The sequence below is a fragment of the Anser brachyrhynchus genome (assembly GCF_964034855.1).
Source record: "Anser brachyrhynchus genome assembly, chromosome: 3".
NCBI classification, from domain to species: domain Eukaryota; kingdom Metazoa; phylum Chordata; class Aves; order Anseriformes; family Anatidae; genus Anser; species Anser brachyrhynchus.
This window is the reverse complement of record NC_137696.1, coordinates 108,342,664-108,349,759: the sequence shown is the minus strand read 5'-3', so window position 1 is coordinate 108,349,759 and position 7,096 is coordinate 108,342,664. Positions and strand designations below refer to the sequence as shown.

The window sequence follows — 7,096 nt, the reverse complement described above, 5'->3', positions numbered from 1 at the left end:
TTCTTAATCATCTGTCAAAATACATAAATTGATTTCTAAGTATGGCCCTCACTCAGAAGGTACACGTTTGAAGTTCCTCAGGCAGATGGTAGAATTGAATGGAAGTTTCCCACATTTTGAGAGTGTGCTCACTACTGTATAAAATGGTGGATTCCTCTCTGGAAATAAATTGCAAGTCCCACACTTCATTTGAAAGAAACAGTCAACTGCACTAAACGGAGAATGAATCCTGAGAGGAAAGGTGTGCTTTTTGCTTGAAATCTGAAGGGATAAGACAAATTCTAGTGCTTAAGTTTTGGCTTTATGATTTTTGCTTTAAGGTGTCTGATATTTCTCATGCATTGCCTAGGAGCCAAGGCTTTCAGCCAGGGCTGCAGATTCAGCCATCAGGGCTGCCATTTGTTAGCTGAGTGCCACAGCTCTTTAGATCTTTCTTTGATCTGGGTCTTAGTCTGAGTCTTATATTCATGAAACTTGAATTCACTGATTGATATAGCAATCTCCATTTAATCATTCACACTAAGGTATTTTGGGTCTCCTGATATTTCATTAAGCTGAGAACAGGAAATAACTGTTACTGTGATGGGGTGATACAAGTAATAACTGGTGATAGATGTTGACTTTCATAGCAATGATAGGCTAGGTTGTAAATTAATGATCTGTGTTGAGCAAGGAACTGAGCCTCTGAAACAGGTTAGGAGGGAGCCTGTGCTAAGTCACAATCTACCCTAAAATGAGACACTTTTCAGAAATCATCTGTGCAGCTTTACTTGATGGGGCACCAGCAGGGGCCTCATGAAAATCTGGCTCCTGTGCTCATGCACAAAACTTACTGTATTGTACTGTCCGCAGCCATAACTGAGTGCATCGTAAGTACATTTGTATATTTATAGCTTGAATATAAAATAATATAGACAAATTTCCATTAAAAAAAAAAAAGTTGTGTTTATCAAAGTCAAAGAGAAAGGCTGGAGAACATTTTCGGTAGGTGATCAATTGTTACAACGTAATAAAACCTGAAAGAATGAAAGCTTTTTAAATTACTTTCAGAAATTTTGGAGACCCAAATTGTATTTTTTGAGTATTTGAAATGACAATATTGATGCATAATGTTGTCAGTAGAAAACTGCTCAGGGTACGTATGGATTGTAAATTTTTGATTTTTTATTTGTACCTATAATGAATATAGACAGAGTTGGAACTGCACATGCAAATTCACCCAAGACATATGAGCATCTACAAAGAGCTCACTTCCTTCATTCATTATAGAATGAAGCTTGTATCTGTTGCCTCCATGCAAATAGATTTAGTGTCCAGTGATTTCCACATTCTACTTTTATTTAACTCTACTGATTTTAGGTTCACTTACTGTTGTGCAGTCCTGTAGTTTGGCATATATTTTCTCTTGTAACTGAAGAACAGATCTTTCTCAAATATATTTTTCCCTAGTCTCCAGTTTTAATTTGAGAAAAGCAATTGTAAACCTATTGAAATTATCCAGCAATTATTTTCATTGGGCTTGTTTGCAAATTGCTTGGTTTAGCTACTACAAGATCAGCTATCAGGAGAACAGAAACATGTTTTCTGGGGCATGTTTTTTGACAAGTTAGGTACAGTATCTGCCCACTGCAATTGCTGCCCAGTTTCTGTAGTTCCTGGGAGCAAGCAGATGTGGCTTCTCAGAGCTGAAAAATATTTCTGCCTGATTGCATTTTGCTTCTGTAAAAGCCAGGGCTCCCAAGCCAGCAGCAGCTGTGAGACCCCCTTGTCCTGGGGGGAGCAGTCCCCTAGTGGCAGGGTCACCCTGCTCCCATTTAGCTCAGGCAACAGCAGCCTAACAGCCTCCATCTGTCATGGTGATGTAATTTTGCCTTCTGGTCTACAAGGGTCTGCTCAAAAGCCCTAACTACCATGGGAGAGAACTGAGCCCCACTGGTTGTTGCTCCCACAGCTGGAGATAGGGCTGCTCAAGCTGACTGGAGGCATCTCACAGAGGCAGCAGATACTGAACTGCAATAGCTCAGTCTGACATAAAACTGGAATTTGTTGCTACCCAGGTAGTTAATAGAGCCTTGTACCAACCACAGACATCAGACCTTTTCTGAGGGGAACAGCTATGCCTCCCTCCTCAGTTCCTCTGAGCTCTTTGGTAGCCTGCTTCTTGCTGAGATTAGCGTCATACCACATTATTCGGAGCACTGCATGTACACATATGAGCCAGGTCTGCTGCTGCTTTACATCCTGTGTGCTTACTTACAACAGGCAAGATGGGTGAGGAATATTCCTCTTCAGTTTTGATAGCGTTTAAAATTCTTCAGTAATATAAATGAGTACACAAGACTGTGGGGAATGGCAAATCCAGTTTGTACTCCTTCAACACACGTCTGGTATGTTCACAGAAATTAGTTTCACTGGACAATATCTTTTTATTTATTTATTTATTAATCATTACCAGTAAAAATATCATAAGCAGTTCCTTGCTTCAGGGTTTACCAAAGCTCCTTTGAAAGATGGCAAAGTAGTTTTGAATTTTAGAGCTGCTATTAGCATCACAGATCAGTCATAAGAGTGATTTACACAAGCACTGAGAACAGACAGTTCTCGTCAAGTATCGTTGGATCCATGGGTTCTTAGCCTGAAAAGTCAGTCCCTCAAATTCTGTATTTTGAATATCTAAAAGGTAAAGATCCAAATAAGAGCATTAATATAATATTTAGAAGAACATATTAATCAGTCAATAGGGAGAAGCAAAAATACTTCCTTACACAAGGTAAAACATTAAAGCTAGGTATTACAGTCCTTATGAAGATGTAAGAGTCATTTCCCCCCAGCTCCCACCCCGTTTTTTTTTTCCCTCAAAACTATTTCAAATTAAAACAGAACTGAAAGGAACTAAAATCAAAAAGCAACTAAAAGGTTTAAATCCCCCTGTTCACTCAGTTATTGCCTTCATAAATCAAAACTAGACAGCAAATGAATTGGCTGTACTTACCTTGTTGTTTATTTGCCATGCAGTTATGGGGCCACAGCAAAGCAAAACAAGATGATCATTGTTTCAACCAGACCTGAAGCTGTTAGGCTTATCCCCCACTGCCTCTTCTAGTTTTCTGGTCAGAATAGAAAAAGCAAGAAGCAACGTGTTATTTGGCTGCTGCTTTATTTCCCCTCACTCTTAAATCCCTAATTGACTTGACTGTGATGTAAAGGGATTCAGTTTTGTCGTGGCTCTTTTTGGAGAAAGTCACATAGCAAATGGCACCCTTGCTGAAAAGGGTAAATGCCATGGAAATCACAGTTGTTTTAAGAGCCAGAACTCTCAGGTATTTTTGGAGTGTAATGTATTTTTAGACATTTTCAGTACAAATAATAAAAGTTGAACTAGCAATAGGTACTGTTATGCCTTCTAGGACCTTTTTATTACTGCTACATAATGGTTGCTTGACACTTAAAGCTGAAATGAAAGATAGCACAGGCAAGTTAAACATACAGGCAGATAAGATGAATTGCCCTGTCAGAGTGTTCCTCTTCATCATTCCCAAACAGCTCTGCAATTTAAAAAAAAAATATATATATATATATACTTACATGAATAAAAAATAATTAAAAAAAATAATTAAAAAAAAAAAAAGCAGAGAGCTTCCGATGACACCATGGAAAACTCTAGTTTTTGTTATGGCTCCAGACTTCTCCTTACCCACTCTCATGGGCCCTCAAAGTTTACTGAGCTCTTATTGCAAGATCAGGACCTCTGATGAGTTGTACTTTCCAATTGCTAGCACTAGTACTTCTTTCCTTTTCTGTATTTGGGTTTCAAAAATATATGGATGGTTTTACTCTGCCATTAGTAAGACCTTCATGAATAATAGTCTATTACTGTCATAGCTGCCAACTTGCACAGAAAAATATCCAAGTGTCAAATTGTGTCTGCTAATATAAACAAACAAACTGAAGAATACAGACCCCTCCCCATGCCTTGGCAACCCTTAAAAAAAAAAAAAAAAAAGCTTGATTAATGATCTCTGCCTCAGTTGCTTTCCTTTCATGATTACATTTTGTTGAAGTTGTGTTTCAAAGAAAATATTATAATATAATATAACATAATATAAATAAATAAATAAAAAATGAGCAGCACCAAAAATTGCTCTGAGAACCCCTGAAGGGGGACCCTGAACCCTCTGTCATGCATTGTGAGATTTCATTAGGAGAGGAATGTGTAATTTTCATAGTAGGGCATCCTTCAGCAGTAAAAGATTGAAAAATTGTGAGAGGCACAGGACAGTGTTGCTATTTACTTATTCTCAAAGTACAAAGTTAGAATGACATTTCAGGAGTAGGTATTCCACGTTTAGTATACAGTGAATAATACCACTGACTTGAATGGATTTGTTGTGTATTTTCAGGTAGTTTAAGTGAAAACACATTTTTCCTTAAATATTAAAACATGCTCATTAAACTTGCTTTTTACTGTGTTTATACCTCTCTCTGTAGCAGTGCTGCACTGTCTGGTGTTTCTTTTTTTCTCTCAAATAGCCAAACAACTATGAAAAAGCAGAAAGCAATTTTACTGTTCAAAACTCCATTATGCCTGAAAAAAAGAAAAATAAACAACACTAAAGAAAAAAACGTTCCCTCTGCATTCAATCACCATGATGAGAGAAAATGCACATTTTTGTAATCAAAGCTGTACGAAGCCTTCAAGTTCTGTGACATGCGGATGGCAACAGATTACTGGGTCAGTTCACATGATCTGTGTTGGTATTACTCAGCGAGATATTGTGCAAACATGTTTTCCTAAATATTTCCCCTGCTTGGTGTTTTTCAGTGGGGTACCTGCCTATTTTCACCTGGTAGGAATTACTGTAAAAAAGGAGCAAAACTTGCATCATCTGGAGTCTGCAGCTGGGAACGGACATCCTCTTCTGGATCTAGCCGCACAAGTGGTAGAGGTTGCTCTTTGTGTGCGGTACGATCAGCTGAGCTCTCTCAGATCACCCGTGGAAGCTGCAGGAGCTAAACCCATCGATTTTGCATGAAACAGATTAAAGAACACTAATACCAATTGCTCTGCCAGCAAAACCATGGGGGTGATAACTCTGGCAGGCAGAAAGTGAAGAGCAACTGGGAGGTACTGGGGACAGGAAATCTCTTTCCCTCGCAGGGCTAGACCTGGAGGAGGATGCCTGCCAGCAAACTGAACAGCTCTGGAGAAGCTGAGCAACTCCATGGTGTCAGCAGCGGGAGCTTTCTGGCGCTGCCCCACTCTCCTCATACGGACAGACTTGGAGCAGAACAGTCTTGTTCATTCCCAGTCTGAGACAATACCCATTCAAATAGATGGAAATATTCCCACTAACACAGGCGCATTGAACAGCCTTTGGCTACTCCTCTAAGACTGTTGACAAGGGCCAGTAGTGACTGTGGGATCTGCGGTTAAAGCTGAAATCATTTCCCTGATTTCACTAGGGAAAGAAGCAGGGAACAGGGTCCAGCTGGTGCTGGAAGCAGCTCTGGGCCCTGCAGGTTTGGATGAGGAGTTTCCCTTTGCTCCTCGGGGAGAAAACTCCCCCGGGTGATGCACAGCAGCTGTGGTCCTCTCGAACCCTGCTGAGCGGCTGGCACCGGCTGGGGGAGGCAGCCCGTAATCACTAGCACCTGACATGCGCTAGGTTTCGTTTCTGACTTGGAGGTGAAATATGATGCAATTACCAAATCTGGTTCAAATTATAACTCAGCTTGGGCACAATCTGCAAACTGCAGTCCTCTTTGCTAGGCATTTGTCCGTGACAACTAGAAAGGCTTAAATGAAGTCGCTGCATTGAAGCAAGCCTGGCAACTGCCTGGGAAAATGCTGCAGTAAGGACAGCCTGCCACCTCCACCCAAAAACCATGTGGCAAGGCAGAGATCAGCCAGGGGCTTGGTGGGGAGAAGCATCCTTCCCATCATCCCTTCCATGGGGCAGGACTTGAATTTGTCTCCCACATGGGAGCAAAACCAACCCCAAGAGAAGATCTGGGGCTGGCTCCTCTGTATCTGCAGCAGCAAGGCTGGGGGAAAGCAGCCTCCTTTCCTCTTCCTCACCATCAGGTCTCTCTGCTTTCCCTCTCTGGGTGCTGGTAAAGTACAGCCACAACCCATGGGGTGTGCATCTGCGTCTCCCATCGCTGGGGCCACTGTGGAGCCATGCTGGACCCTCTGGTGGGGAGGTGAGATGAGAAAACAGCAATGCATTAGCAGCTTCTCCTAAGCAAAGTCCCTGAATCCCAGCAGCATTTGCAAATCCTGCCAGAAGCTGAGGCATGATGCAAGTGCTGCAGGGTGTTTATTCCCCACTGCCACCCCACTAGCTGCTGTCGGTGGGTACCATTTTGGGGAGGTACCCCCGGCTTCTGCTGCTCCTTGATGGAGAGGCACAGAGACCCAGTGGTGCTGGAGCAGTAACTCTCTCTGCAGCAGAGGCTCTTCTGCTATTGATTTCTACCCATTCAACCCTGCTGTGGTATATAAAGTAGGCTTAGCATGAGCAGTTTGCACCAGGGCTAGATTTATTCTCGGTGAGCATGGTTGTGCCTGACATTAGAAACACGTCTCATGCAGAATCTCATTTTTAACATCCGCTATAAGATGCTTTATTGCAGCACATTCGACAAAGGAAAGGAGGATTTGGGAAACAAACAAAAAATTAACCCAACATGTTACACCAGCTTCTAATGTAGGATAACCTGCAAAACCAGAACTCACCATATGCTAAAAGTATCATGTATTTCTTATACCTGTGGGAAAGATTTTTCTCTTATACATGAAATGGACTGTATTACAAACAGCTTGTTAAATGTGTGACAGATCGGCTTGAAACGATGGTTCTTGTACTCTGCAGGCCTGCACATTTGCTAATAAACTGACTACATATACAAACAGTCTGTTCCAGGGTTTAAGCTCCTATTACACTGGTTCATGTTTCAACATGCAGCCACTCTGTAGTTTGTGTTTTCAGCAGTACAAGTAAGTGGATGCATATGCATTACAATTCCAGACATCATTCCATACCAGATGTGGTGCCTTTATTTTTAGTACTGCAGGAGTGTCTGCTGACCCTTT

General features: G+C 41.4%; 1 long non-coding RNA gene across 1 annotated transcript; it reads right to left on the bottom strand.

Annotated features, from left to right (window-relative positions):
• Positions 1 to 2,421: 2,421 nt before the first annotated feature.
• Positions 2,422 to 6,866, bottom strand: LOC308192967. The gene is made up of 5 exons (XR_013949265.1): positions 5,355 to 6,866; positions 4,882 to 5,010; positions 3,488 to 3,545; positions 2,993 to 3,107; positions 2,422 to 2,673 (listed from the first exon to the last, which is right to left on the bottom strand). It is a non-coding gene; the product is annotated as an uncharacterized lncRNA (long non-coding RNA).
• Positions 6,867 to 7,096: the final 230 nt, after the last annotated feature.